The sequence below is a fragment of the Squalius cephalus genome (assembly GCF_949319135.1).
Source record: "Squalius cephalus genome assembly, chromosome: 1".
Classification (NCBI taxonomy): domain Eukaryota; kingdom Metazoa; phylum Chordata; class Actinopteri; order Cypriniformes; family Leuciscidae; genus Squalius; species Squalius cephalus.
The window spans coordinates 3,510,361-3,525,800 of NC_137122.1; the positions used below are offsets into that span (position 1 = coordinate 3,510,361).

Sequence of the window (15,440 nt, forward strand, 5' to 3'; positions counted from 1 at the left end):
GTCATCAGTGAGAGTGGAGAGGATGTGGCGCCCCCTGCCGGACACTCAGAGGAACACACACACAGTCAAGTCATCTTCATAATACAGCGCTTTTAAAGCGGCTTTACAGTGATAATAGGAAATAATTACAGTAACAGAGATTGTTTTGGCTTTATAGCAGCTCTAGAATAAAGTTATTGTCCAGCTAAAGTTAGTTCAGGTTCATACAGTGTCAGAAACGGATCAAATGCTGGTGTTTATGCGGGAGCAGGACAGTTATTCAGTTATTCATCAAACCATCGCTCCCTAGACAGATGACTTTGGATTAGAGGCAGAAATGTGGATTATACTGTTAATAAAATGCAATCAGATATGAATGGGTGATTTAACTTCTCTGTAGAGAAAACCAAATATATTTTCTTTACCAATAAAAAGATAAGTAGAGATATAAATCTAAAAATAGATAATAAAAAGGAATAAGAACAAGTGATAAGATTTCTTGGAATGTGGTTTGACACGAAAATTACATGGATTTCTCACATTTAAACTAAATGTAAGTGAAATGTCAGCGGATTTTAGGTGTGTTTCAGGTCTTGAATGGTGGGGCTGGGCACTGCATTTATTCAACAATAATAAGAGCAATAATAGACTATGGGTGTGTGGTTTATGATCAGATTTTTTTTCAGTTTCGATATCACGTCATGCTGCAGCTCGAGAAACGGGCGTGGCTTAAAGCTATAGAATGTCTCATGAAATATCTCATATGATGCAGAACTGCAGAAGGAGAAGCTCCACAACTTTATTAATGCTAATGACCGAATTTATCTCTAATTTTCCTAATTGAGATTTAGACAGACTTGAACATCAGCTCGACTCCTGGTGAGTTTGCATTTCCTGCAACGGGTTTTATGCAGATGTGTTGATTTATTGATAATATAAGGAATGACAAACATATATTGAGATTGTTGAATGTATTAATTGTTGTTTTAGGAAGCATTTTCCTGCGCTGTGATCTTTCTGTTTATTCAAGCAACATGGTGATGATGATGCAGGAAATATGACTGAATGGCGTTTAATTCGATCGAAAAACCTTTGAAATATAATAGGCTACAGACCAAATTCATACTATCCTCGCATTGCAGCTTGTAATTGTGTATTTTTTATTCGGATGGGAAAGCAGTATTAGCTATATCAAATCTATCGTCCGACTGTGGCCTTCTTTAAATCCAAATGCAGAGATGGACTTTGCCACAGTCAGGTAAGTTTTTGAAAGCAAAGACAAGTTTCAATATGAAAATAAAATGGGGCAAAATGTTTTCGCACTTTAAAAAAAGCGAAAAAATGTTTTTCACAATTTTAATCACATTTCCTGCATTTACATATCTTTAGGGACTGGTGATACAAAATCCAGGGAAAAATTAAGTTGATTATAATGATAAATTCTGTAAGACAAATATGTCTTAATTTATTGTTTAATAGGGGCCAATTGCCAAGACTTGAGAGAATCATTTTATAAAGTAAAAAATGTTCACCATTAATGTTTTGTGTGCAAATAAAATTTAAATAATGTGAGACTCAATTTCCACTGTAATATAGAAACAACATGAATACAGCATATTGTCACAGTGTTGGGTTTGTGTTCCCCGGTTGTCCAGTAGATGTCCTCCTTCCCCAGTGTTACTTGCATCATGAACTACGTTTCCCATCATCCTGTTCTGTCACTCATTGATCATTACACACAGCTGTTTCCCGTCACCTTGTTTGCATCTGTGTATATACCCTGTCTGTTTCAGTGTTTGTCATGGAGTCCTTGTTTAATGTCATTGCACTTCTGTGTTCCATGCCTGTTTGTTTCTTGTTTGTTGGACTGCTTTTGTATGGATTTTGACCCTTGCCTGGACTAGTTTGTGAGTACGGATTACCCTAATAAATTACTTGCGATTGGATCTTACCTTTTCCCTGTGTGTGCTTTGTGACAGAAGGACTCCGTCACAAACATAGATCCAGCAGTATGGGGTTTCGTATCCTTCCCCCCAAGACGGAGAATGAGAGGAGGGGACGGGTCCAAAACTTAATGGACCTACGCCAGCAGGGCCAGCCGGTGGGATGTCTGGCCCAAAAGTTTTGGACCCTCTCTTGAGGGTTGGGGTACAACGACTCGGCATTGAAGGAATTCTTCAATGTCTGTCTGGATGACCCGTTGCCTGGGTGGGAGATAAAGGGGCTGGAGATCCTGGATTTTTGGGGATTTACCAGCTATCTTCAGCATCGGAACCAGTGGGATACTCCAGTCCCGCCTCCGGTAGTCCCGAGTCCGGTGGTCCCGAAACGGAGGAGGAGAAGGAAGACTCCCTCCGTGACTGTTCCGGTGGTCCCAGTGCCGGTGGTCCCAGTGCCGGTGGTCCCAAATCCAGTGGTCCCAGTTCAGGTGGTCCCGAGTCCGGTGGTCCCGAGTTTGGTGGCTCATAACACTGAGACCATCCCGGAGGTGACTACCGTCCCTGAAGCACCGCCCAGGCGTCTTGCTCTGCCGGTCCCGCCCGAGCTGCTCGCACTGCCTGCGCCAACCCAGCGATCCGTCACGTCTGCCCAGCCTGAGACTGTTCCTGAGCCTATGTCTTCGGACAAGATGGTCGTCGCTGCCGCCGAGCCTGTTCACGTAACGCCTGCCGAGCCTGTGTCCCCGGACAAGATGGCCGCCGTCGAGCCTGTGTCTGAGCCGGTGGTGTCTGTTCCTGAGCCTGAGCCGGTGGTGTCTGTTCCTGAGCCTGAGCCCTCAGTGACCGCGACACTGGCCATTATGGCCACAGCCATGTGGGGTGTGTGGGCTACGCACACACTTGCCGGTGGTTTCTGTTCCTGAGCCGGTGGTGTCTGTTCCTGAGCCGGTGGTGCCAGTTCCAGTGTCTGAGCCGGTGGTGCCAGTTCCAGTGTCTGAGCCGGTGGTGCCAGTTCCAGTGCCTGAGCCGGTGGTGCCAGTTCCGGTGCCTGAGCCGGTGGTGCCAGTTCCGGTGGTGCCAGTTCCAGTGCCTGAGCCGGTGGTGCCAGTTCCAGTGCCTGAGCCGGTGGTGCCAGTTCCGGTGGTGCCAGTTCCAGTGCCTGAGCCGGTGGTGCCAGTTCCGGTGGTGCCAGTTCCAGTGCCTGAGCCGGTGGTGCCAGTTCCTGAGCCGGTGGAGTCTGTTCCAGTTCCTGAGCCGGTGGAGTCTGTTCCAGTTCCTGAGCCGGTGGAGTCTGTTCCAGTTCCTGAGCCGGTGGAGTCTGTTCCAGTTCCTGGGCCGGTGGTGTCTGTTCCTGAGCCGGTGGTGCCAGTTCCAGTGCCTGAGCCGGTGGTGCCAGTTCCAGTGTCTGAGCCGGTGGTGCCAGTTCCAGTGTCTGAGCCGTTGGTGCCAGTTCCAGTGCCTGAGCCGGTGGTGCCAGTTCCAGTGCCTGAGCCGGTGGTGCCAGTTCCAGTGTCTGAGCCGTTGGTGCCAGTTCCAGTGTCTGAGCCGTTGGTGCCAGTTCCAGTGCCTGAGCCGGTGGTGCCAGTTCCAGTGCCTGAGCCGGTGGTGCCAGTTCCAGTGTCTGAGCCGTTGGTGCCAGTTCCAGTGTCTGAGCCGTTGGTGCCAGTTCCAGTGCCTGAGCCGGTGGTGCCAGTTCCAGTGCCTGAGCCGGTGGTGCCAGTTCCGGTGGTGCCAGTTCCAGTGCCTGAGCCGGTGGTGCCAGTTCCAGTGCCTGAGCCGGTGGTGCCAGTTCCGGTGGTGCCAGTTCCAGTGCCTGAGCCGGTGGAGCCAGTTCCGGTGGTGCCAGTTCCAGTGCCTGAGCCGGTGGTGCCAGTTCCGGTGGTGCCAGTTCCAGTGCCTGAGCCGGTGGTGCCAGTTCCGGTGGTGCCAGTTCCAGTGCCTGAGCCGGTGGTGCCAGTTCCTGAGCCGGTGGAGTCTGTTCCAGTTCCTGAGCCGGTGGAGTCTGTTCCAGTTCCTGAGCCGGTGTCGTCTCCGCCGTGGCTGCCCGAGGGGTCGTCTCCGCCGTGGCCGCCTGATGGAATGTCTACTCCGCCCCGGCCGCAGACCATTCGCGGTCGAGAACTTCGCCCAGCAGAAGCTGGCTGAAAAGCAGACTGAGGCCATCAAGCACATCCTGCCGCGCCTCCACCCCATTGCCCGTGGCCCCTCAGCTCAATTCACTTCATATAGTATAGCAGTACATAAGTCAAGTCTCAACTCTTGTTTAAAGGCAGGGTAGGCAGGATTTTTCTAAAAAAATGTATTGGTACAAAAAGACAGTTTAAACAAATTTGGGGAAAAGTTTTTTAGAAAAATCCTGCCTACCCTGCCTTTAAGACATTGTTCATATGCAAAAAATATGCTTATTTAATTAAATATTTAAATATTTGATTAAATTCCACATTGATGTGATTGTTGTGTTGTAGTTTCAGGAGAAAGTGCAACAGCTGAAGATGAGCATCAGATTCCTGTGAGGAAAGACCAGCTCAGACTGGTTCTGCTGGGGAAAACTGGATCTGGGAAAAGTGCGACTGGAAACACCATCATCGGCAGAAACCTGTTTGACTCCTCCGTCAGCTCGGACTCTCTGACGAAACAGTGTCGGGCAGAAACTACAGTGAGGATGGGTAAAGAGATCTCAGTGATCGACACTCCTGGACTGTATGATACTGAACTGACTGATGAGGAGGTTAAAACTGAAATAGTGAAATGCGTAACGTACGCTTCTCCTGGACCACACGCTTTTATTATCGTGATTAAAGTGGGTCGATTCACTGAGGAGGAGAAAAACACAATACAGCAGCTCAAAGAAGTGTTTGGAGAACAGATGGAAAAATACGCTTTAATCCTCTTTAAAATAAGTTAGAGGAGGAAAACAAAACCATTGAGCAGTTTCTACAGAACGGTAATCCAGGTCTTAAAGAACTTGTAGAGAGTTGTGGAAACCGGTTCTTCTGTATAGATAATAAGTCTGCCAGTTTCCCACAGTTCAGAGATCTGATTAGTAAAATAGAGATGATGGTAGAAGAGAATGGAGGAACACACTTCACCAATGATGTGTTTGAGGAAACAGAGAAACACATTCAGGAGATTCAGAAGCAGAAGTTAGATGAGAAAGTGAAGCTGTACAAACAGGAGCATGAAGAGGTTACTCAAACTGAATGGCAGAAAACATACTGGAGGTTAGTCGAGGAGTCATGACATGAAGCTGAGCCAGTAAAAGGCTCAGTTTTACTGTCTTTTTTCAGTAAAAGACATTACTGATTCATTCCTAAGAAATGTTCTTGATGTAGTTGGTATTGCCAGAGCATATCATATGATAACAGTGACCCGTGAAGAGAAAGAGAGTGCCATTAAGGAGGCTGAGACAAAGAGTATAGAAGTACCAAGAGGCGAAACTCCGTTGCAGTTTTGACAACAATCGCTAGATGGCGCTGCTGTCGCCATTTTGGACTGAACCAACGGCTTTACCGTTAGCACAAATACCGTATACAGCATTAAAGCAACACTATGTAGCTTTTCAACCTTCATAATATATTTCCAAGACCCTTGTGATGGTACATCGACTTATAATAGGTTGAATGACACGTCTGCCATAGCCTGACGGGGTCTGTATTATGGCAAGCCTTTTAACTTTTATTCATTTCCAGGATATAAATTGTTGATATCAAAAATGTAATTGTTGATATATGTAATTATATTTTCACTAGTGAAATGTCACCATAGGCTGCCATTCAAAATCAATTGTTGATATCAAGAATTGATTTCTTACTAGTAGAAATATAATTTTTGATATCAATAATTACATTGTTACTAGTAAAAATGCAAATTACTGATATCAATAATTCAATTGTCACTAATTGAAATGTCTATTCTTGATATCAACAATTGAATTGCTACTAGTAAAAATGTTCATTTTTGATATCTGAAAATGTATTTCTGTTATCAATATTATTTCAGATATCTAAAATGGCTTTCTTATTAGTAACAACCACAGTCATGATGTCAGAAATTAACACTGTTACTAGTAGCAATTCAATTGTTGAAATCAAGAATAGACATTTCAACTAGTAAGAAATCAATTCTTGATATCAACTATAATTCTTGATATCTGTAATTGTATTTTCACTAGTGAAATGTCACTATAGGCTGCCATTCAAAATCAGTTGTTTTTACTAGTTGAAATTCAATTGTTGATATCAAGAATTATAATTTTAACGAGTTAAAATTTAATTGTGGATATCAAGAATTAGCATTGTTACTAGTAGAAATCTAATTCCTGATATCAATAAATATCATTTTAACTAGTGAAAATTGAGTGTTGATATCAAGGATTCATATCCTGGAAATGAATAAAAGTTAAAACGGCTTGCCATACTGTATCGCTTTTACTGGCACTATGTAACTTCGGGGTTCGGGTAGTAACCTGAGCACAAAAAGAACTACAAAATTCGACTGCTTTACGGCATACGTCACTTCCCCCACCACTTCCTCAAATTTGGACGTGAGAGGCCAACCAGTGTTTGTTTTCCGGCTTTCGTGCATATGTTTTTGTCATGGCCAAAGCAGCAACTGACAAAAAAAAAGGTCAGAAGTAACTAGCCTATGTCTAAACGGCGTGTACAAGTTTGGTAGGGGCTACATTCTTGCAAGTAAATAATACATGATTAGACGGACAAAATCATCGTTTAGGCATAGTAGCTTAATGACTGGAGGCTGATAGTCATGTTTGTTTATTTATTTTTCTGGTGAAAGTGTCTTGACTCAGGCTATAATCTTAATGCAAATAGATTTTTCAACTTTGCAGATTCATCTATGGTAGCTTGATATTATAATGTTGACGATATATGGCTATTACTGACCACACAAACATTGAATTGAATTAGCATTCTGTAAAACAGTAGGCTACTATAATGATGCTGGCTTGTAAGCGTGAGCTACGCGATCTTTTGGCGTTTGAAAAAAATAAACCCATGAAATTATATTCATACGCCATGCTGAAATATATGCCACTGTACCTGGGATGAAGACATTTCACACACAATGCCCAAGACGTGAGAACTGCTCCTGCAGAGTTCGGGGGTGTCGGCTTGTCAACAAATGCACGTGTATCCCCTGGTGTAACCATGACAGATTTTACGACAGTAGTAGAAGACAATACTGTTTCCCAACTGTAGGGGGAGCCCAAGAGCAAAACGTACATGGTGTCGCTTTAACATTATGTCTGGAAATAATTGGAAACAAAGAAAACAGTAGCCGTTTCTCAATATGCATTCTTGTCTGTACTTGTGTTCTTGTGGACTTGTGAAACGTCATCAGTCGCTGCCCAAGTACTGTTCCAATTCAAAGTTCACATCTAGCCAAGTCCAGTTCAAATCCCCGGATGTGTTCTTGATCCGCCCCTTTTACCGAGGATGCATCGAGAGGTGACTTGTGCGAACTTGAGACAGCCAGGTATCCCAGAATGCATCTCACACCAACCAGCAAGCGTCAATAGCGGAAGAGAAACCCCGCGTAATTTAAAAATACTGCTGTAATTTTGTCACGAAATGTAGTATGAAGAGTATTTCAGGCGAGAATGTAGTTGTTTAAAGCTCAAATCTTTGGTTTATTTATAAAGATAGCGCCTATTTGAAAATTTGATCTGACGTTTTCGGAGTTTTGAGAACCAGGCAATCAGACGCTCGGTGCTCATGTACCACGCCGAGAACAGCCTTTCCTTGGCTAGTGCTGCTGACGTTTGCCACTGGCTCGGATGTCTCTAGTCTATGGTTTAACATGAGATATAAATCGTCTTGTGTATATCTAACGGGCGATTTATTTATTTTATTTGTCTCATTAATCTATAATTTGTTCCCTGGCAAAACGTTAAGCTGAGGGCAAAGTGAAGTTTCATAGCTTTATTTAGTCTATTTAACTTTAATGTTGTAGCCTAGAGAGCTGACTTATGTTTGACTGAATCGTTTGCTTTATTATTGTATAGCTTCTTATACCTTTTAGGCTACTTATACTTTTATAATGGCTATTATTGACATTTAACAAAAAAAGGTTATGTCATTTTATTTTATATATTTAAAACATATAAAATATTTTATTATAGCCTACATGTTGCCTACATTCTCTTCACTGAATGTACATATATAATAAAATAAAATTACACAACCCTGTCTCTTTTTGCTAAATGTTAGTTTTAATGATCAATATTATAATGTTTTTTTATTCATCAAGAGTCAGGGTTGTGCTTTATATTTCGTGTTGTTATAAATATGCAGTGAAGATAATCAATTGCGTTGCCTGAACCACATTTGTGTGGCCATTAATATGTTTATAACCGGAGTAGCCAGAGCGAGCTGAGTGACGCTATCAAGTACGCCGCTGTTCCATTTGCAGAATTATCGGACTTGAGTCCTCCCGTCCTCGGGAGTTCGTTCTCCTGAGTCGAACTTGTCAAGTCCGAACTACCAAGGACTCAAGTCCGAACTTTGCGTACTTGGTATTGAGAAACGACTAGTGTTCTGCCATCAACTGCAACAACTACCAGTGTACAACCAATCAACTAGCATTTCATAGATTCCCCAAAGATCCAGAGATGTAAAGTAGAAAAGCCTCACCCTTTCTGCCGTGTGTCTACACGGCTCTTGCTCTTGTAGCGAGGCAGTAACACGTGTATTCAGAGCGACAAAGAAAGTAGCAATACAGAAGATGTGTGTGAATCAATCAACTCTATTCCTTACTATTGATTTTTTTTTCTTGTTTATTTATTGAAACCATCTGTGAAATAGTTAAAAGTTAATGTTTTTTTTAATGGCAAATACATGTACAGTATAAGGAACCTAGAGGTCATGTGAGAATACTGCAAAAGACTGGTTAAAATAAATGTTACAGTTTTGTCTATTAAGGTCAGAAAACTCTGGGCTTCTGGTAGTAACTAGGATATCTGAGTCCACTAAAGGAGGGAGAGCGTTTTCACATTTGGCTCCTAAACTCTGGAAAAGTCTTCCTGATAATGTCCAGGGCTCAGCTTTCCCAGTTTAAATCTGGATTAAAGACACCTCTTTAGCCTAGCATTCATATACTGCATCTCCGACCCTTATACTGTTATATCAGATCAAATGCACATGGTTATTCTTGCTTAATGTTGTGAACAGCAGCTACGCATGTTTAAACTGATACCTGTTAGCTAACTGCATGATTTGTGTTATCTTGAACTGTATATTTCTGTAATATGGACATTATTTGGACACAGTCACCTCTGATAACAGAATCAGGTTCATAAAGTGTCAGAAACAGATCAGACGCTGGTGTTAATGGAGGAGGAGTTTATTTCCAGTTATTCATCTATCCATCGTTCCCTATAGACAGCTTGGGGCAGAAGATCTGATGAACATGCTGTTTTACACTTGAAATAAAGAGAGCTAAAGCAACAGTGTTCTTGATTTATTTTGTTTCATTGTGATCTGCATTAAATATTATTACATTCAATCCACTATATTTTGCAAAATTTGCTTGAACACTTTCTGTGTCAGGTTTAGGTTATTTCCCAGCATGCAATGCATAGTGCCGGTTTAGGACAGTAAATACTGAAATTAAGTGTTATATATGTATTTCTGTGAACAGGGAGAGATGTTGAGTTGTGTTTTTACATGTTTGAGTGTTTCTGTAGTTTCTGTGGCTGAATCAAAACTTGAGAGTAAGAATAAGTGAACACAAGTGTCCATGTACAAGCTCCTCTCTTCAAACCAAACTAGTGAATAAACAACATTCAAAACATGAACAGCTTCATTTACATTTATTCAATCAAATCTCAAGCACTTCATCACAGAGCCAGAGATATTCCTACATAAAGACAGATTTTTTAGAAAGCTATAGGAAACCAGCTAAAGCAGAAGTGAAATGCAGTGGGACGCTACACAATATTAAATACCTCGTTTTTAAGTCACAGTTCACAGTGGGAAAAAGAAACAAAACATAACTTTTTTTTTTAAATTAAACAGTGGTTAACTGAACAAACGATGGATCTGTCTCTAAATAAAGTCTGTCAGTACTTCTGCAAATGACTAATACAAAACATAAAATTTTGTTTAATTAATTTCCATTAAGGTGCAGCATTTGCAAGCTGATCTCCCCATTCAGTCCTGATCTCCATTCCATCAGCTTTCTAGAATTACACAGGGCAATAAACTGAGTTTAAACGGCACATTTAGAGCATTTATAATGCAGTCTTCTAATGATATATGACTATACTCCAACTCATTGTTGAAATATAAACATTTAAACGGTCAAACGTAGTCAAAAATAGTCAAACATTCATTATAAAACGGATTGTTCCAGTTCTTGATTCTGATTGGTTGAGCCGCGCTCGAAGCCGTTGTAAATTACTCCTCAAAATGTGATTGACGATGACCTGGGGCCTCATTTATAAAACTTTGCGTATGATTTGCGTCATAAGTGGCGTACGAATGAAACATAGGACGTGCGTACGCACAGAAATATTCGGATTTATAAAACCGTGCGCACGCACATCCTACGCAGTTTTCCCTTAATAAATCACAATCAATTCTAAATGTAGCGCAGCTTTTGCGGCTTCATGTCACGCCCATAGTTGCCCATAAATAGTCCGTGAAACGCCCACAAGTTAATATTCATCGATTGCGAAATCATGGCAAACACAGAGGAAAACCAAGAAACGTAACTTCACTCACGTCATTACGCATTGTGATGGCATCATGGCATTTTATTACCATCCATTTGACTGCATCTGACAAGCTACAGATGTGTTATGAGGATGAATTGCATAACATGCCAATATTATTGCAGAACATATTTCACTTTTCATTTTGCAAATATGTGTTAATTTGCATTTCTGTTGTAATCTTAGTTTGCTTTTGTTTGTTTACACTGCAGATCGATCAAACGGGTGTTCGTGTCGGCTGTTAATTGTAAGACTTGCTAACTCTTCATGTTATTTATGAGAGGCAGTATTGCCATTTCTTTTACAGTTTCTACAGTTTCACACACTTCACGTGTTTCTTCATTCTGCCGACGGTGTCGCCATTTCTCATTTCACCCGTTTTTGTGCGTACGCCTGGGTCAGACCTTGCGTGAAGGACCGCACATTTTCCCGTCAAGTTTACTTTTTATAAATACCAATTATTGCGTAGAGAGCGGCGTACGCCTTCTTTTGTGCGTACGCAACGTTTATAAATGAGGCCCCTGAGCTCTTGTGAACTAGCGTCAGATATAAAGACTGAAGTACGACGTTATAAGATCAGTCTGGACTCACCTGAAGATCCTTTTACGCAGTATAAAACAGATGAAGAAGATGATGATGAAGATGAAGATGATGAAGAGAGGAAACAGCCACCACAACTGATCTATACAAGTGATCAAATATCAGATCAGCTGATCTATAATGATAAATCAATATTAGAGTTTATGTTTAAAGCTCTTGATGTTTTACCTGAGATCTGGAGAGACGGAGTCACTTCATTCACATCTTTAAAACACACAACGATCACAAATATCAGACAGTATGACAGAAAACATTCACACTGGACTGAGTCTGAGTCTGAATCAGTGTTTTATTAGTGAATTAGACACACGTTTATCAGCTGAAACTCACCTGAGTTTGGAGTCGCTGCAGTTTCATTCCTCACTGAAAAACACATTCACAATCATCATGATTCACTTACAGAAGATTCAGTTCAACACAGAGTTTAGTCTGATTCAGGACACACTGATCTTAGGGATTTACAGATATGAACATTTTGGCCGATACCGATAACCAATAGTTCTTTATATTTGAAAGCCGATAACTGATATATTGTCACATGCCTGTCCTGTCTTGTGCTGTCTTGTGCATCTCTTCTATGCAGTAACGGTATTGCATGCGTGGAGGAGACACAGTGGGTCTGGCGAGCCTGTGTCTTCGGACAAGATGGCCGCCGTCGAACCTGTTCAGATCACGTCTGCCCAGCCAGAGACTGGTCACGAGCCTATGTCTTCGGACAATCAAGAATCAAGAATTAGCATTGTTACTAGTAGAAATCTAATTCCTGATATCAATAAATATCATTTTAACTAGTGAAAATTGAGTGTTGATATCAAGGATTCATATCCTGGAAATGAATAAAAGTTAAAACGGCTTGCCATACTGTATCGCTTTTACTGGCACTATGTAACTTCGGGGTTCGGGTAGTAACCTGAGCACAAAAAGAACTACAAAATTCGACTGCTTTACGGCATACGTCACTTCCCCCACCACTTCCTCAAATTTGGACGTGAGAGGCCAACCAGTGTTTGTTTTCCGGCTTTCGTGCATATGTTTTTGTCATGGCCAAAGCAGCAACTGACAAAAAAAAAGGTCAGAAGTAACTAGCCTATGTCTAAACGGCGTGTACAAGTTTGGTAGGGGCTACATTCTTGCAAGTAAATAATACATGATTAGACGGACAAAATCATCGTTTAGGCATAGTAGCTTAATGACTGGAGGCTGATAGTCATGTTTGTTTATTTATTTTTCTGGTGAAAGTGTCTTGACTCAGGCTATAATCTTAATGCAAATAGATTTTTCAACTTTGCAGATTCATCTATGGTAGCTTGATATTATAATGTTGACGATATATGGCTATTACTGACCACACAAACATTGAATTGAATTAGCATTCTGTAAAACAGTAGGCTACTATAATGATGCTGGCTTGTAAGCGTGAGCTACGCGATCTTTTGGCGTTTGAAAAAAATAAACCCATGAAATTATATTCATACGCCATGCTGAAATATATGCCACTGTACCTGGGATGAAGACATTTCACACACAATGCCCAAGACGTGAGAACTGCTCCTGCAGAGTTCGGGGGTGTCGGCTTGTCAACAAATGCACGTGTATCCCCTGGTGTAACCATGACAGATTTTACGACAGTAGTAAAAGACAATACTGTTTCCCAACTGTAGGGGGAGCCCAAGAGCAAAACGTACATGGTGTCGCTTTAACATTATGTCTGGAAATAATTGGAAACAAAGAAAACAGTAGCCGTTTCTCAATATGCATTCTTGTCTGTACTTGTGTTCTTGTGGACTTGTGAAATGTCATCAGTCGCTGCCCAAGTACTGATCCAATTCAAAGTTCACATCTAGCCAAGTCCAGTTCAAATCCCCGGATGTGTTCTTGATCCGCCCCTTTTACCGAGGATGCATCGAGAGGTGACTTGTGCGAACTTGAGACAGCCAGGTATCCCAGAATGCATCTCACACCAACCAGCAAGCGTCAATAGCGGAAGAGAAACCCCGCGTAATTTAAAAATACTGCTGTAATTTTGTCACGAAATGTAGTATGAAGAGTATTTCAGGCGAGAATGTAGTTGTTTAAAGCTCAAATCTTTGGTTTATTTATAAAGATAGCGCCTATTTGAAAATTTGATCTGACGTTTTCGGAGTTTTGAGATCCAGGCAGTCGGACGCTCGGCGCTCGTACCCCGCCGAGAACAGCCTTTCCTCGGCTAGTGCTGCTGACGTTTGCCACTGGCTCGGATGTCTCTAGTCTATGGTTTAACATGAGATATAAATCGTCTTGTGTATATCTAACGGGCGATTTATTTCTTTTATTTGTCTCATTAATCTATAATTTGTTCCCTGGCAAAACGTTTTAGCTGAGGGCAAAGTGAAGTTTCATAGCTTTATTTAGTCTATTTAACTTTAATGTTGTAGCCTAGAGAGCTGACTTATGTTTGACTGAATCGTTTGCTTTATTATTGTATAGCTTCTTATACCTTTTAGGCTACTTATACTTTTATAATGGCTATTATTGACATTTAACAAAAAAAGGTTATGTCATTTTATTTTATATATTTAAAACATATAAAATATTTTATTATAGCCTACATGTTGCCTACATTCTCCGAACTACCAAGGACTCAAGTCCAAACTTTGCGTACTTGGTATTGAGAAACGACTAGTGTTCTGCCATCAACTGCAACAATTACCAGTGTACAACCAATCAACTAGCATTTCATAGATTCCCCAAAGATCCAGAGAGGTAAAGTAGAAAAGCCTCACCCTTTCTGCCGTGTGTCTACACGGCTCTTGCTCTTGTAGCGAGGCAGTAACACGTGTATTCAGAGCGACAAAGAAAGTAGCAATACAGAAGATGTGTGTGAATCAATCAACTCTATTCCTTACTATTGATTTTTTTTCTTGTTTATTTATTGAAACCATCTGTGAAATAGTTAAAAGTTAATGTTTTTTTTAATGGCAAATACATGTAGAGTATAAGGAACCTATATAGGTCATGTGAGAATACTGCAAAAGACTGGTTAAAATAAATGTTATAGTTTTGTCTATTAAGGTCACAAAACTCTGGGCTTCTGGTAGTACCTAGGATATCTGATTCCACTAAAGGAGGGAGAGTGTTTTCACATTTGGCTCCTAAACTCTGGAAAAGTCTTCCTGATAATGTCCAGGGCTCAGCTTTCCCAGTTTAAATCTGGATTAAAGACACTTCTCTTTAGCCTAGCATTCATATACTGCATCTCCTACCCTTATACTGTTATATCAGATCAAATGCACATGGTTATTCTTGCTTAATGTTGTGAACAGCAGCTACACATGTTTAATACATGTTAGCTAACTGCATGATTTGTGTTATCTTGAACTGTATATTTCTGTAATATGGACATTAGCTGGACACAGTCACCTCTGATAACAGAATCAGGTTCATAAAGTGTCAGAAACGGATCAGACGCTGGTGTTTATGGAGGAGGAGTTTATTTCCAGTTATTCATCTATCCATCGTTCACTATAGACAGCTTGGAGAAGAAGATCTGATGAACATGCTGTTTTACACTTGAAATAAAGAGAGCTAAAGCAACTGTGTTCTTGATTTATTTTGTCTCATTGTGATCTGCATTAAATATTATTACATTCAATCCACTATATTTTGCAAAATTTGCTTGAACACTTTCTGTGTCAGGTTTAGGTTATTTCCCAGCATGCAATGCATAGTGCCGGTTTAGGACAGTAAATACTGAAATTAAGTGTTATATATGTATTTCTGTGAACAGGGAGAGATGTTGAGTTGTGTTTTTACATGTTTGAGTGTTTCTGTAGTTTCTGTGGCTGAATCAAAACTTGAGAGTAAGAATAAGTGAACACAAGTGTCCATGTACAAGCTCCTCTCTTCAAACCAAACTAGTGAATAAACAACATTCAAAACATGAACAGCTTCATTTACATTTATTCAATCAAATCTCAAGCACTTCATCACAGAGCCAGAGATATTCCTACATAAAGACAGATTTTTTAGAAAGCTATAGGAAACCAGCTAAAGCAGAAGTGAAATGCAGTGGAACGCTACACAATATTAAAATACCTCGTTTTTAAGTCACGGTTCACAGTGGGAAAAAGAAACAAAACATAACTTTTTTTTTAATTAAACAGTGGTTAACTGAACAAACGATGGATCTGTCTCTAAATAAAGTCTGTCAG

General features: G+C 41.0%; 1 protein-coding gene across 2 annotated transcripts in view; it reads right to left on the reverse strand.

The window, feature by feature from the left end:
- The window catches only part of LOC307156278 (uncharacterized protein), a 67,802-nt gene that overhangs the window by 5,187 nt on the left and 47,175 nt on the right, over positions 1 to 15,440 (reverse strand). The window contains exon 1 of one of the 2 annotated variants that reach the window (XM_079867571.1): positions 1 to 64. This exon is cut by the window's left edge and continues 163 nt beyond it. The exons of the other annotated variant lie outside the window; for it this stretch is intronic. The gene's annotated coding sequence lies outside the window, so the exon portion shown is untranslated. Of the gene's footprint in view, positions 65 to 15,440 lie in introns of those variants that run through there. 2 annotated transcript variants of the gene reach the window in all.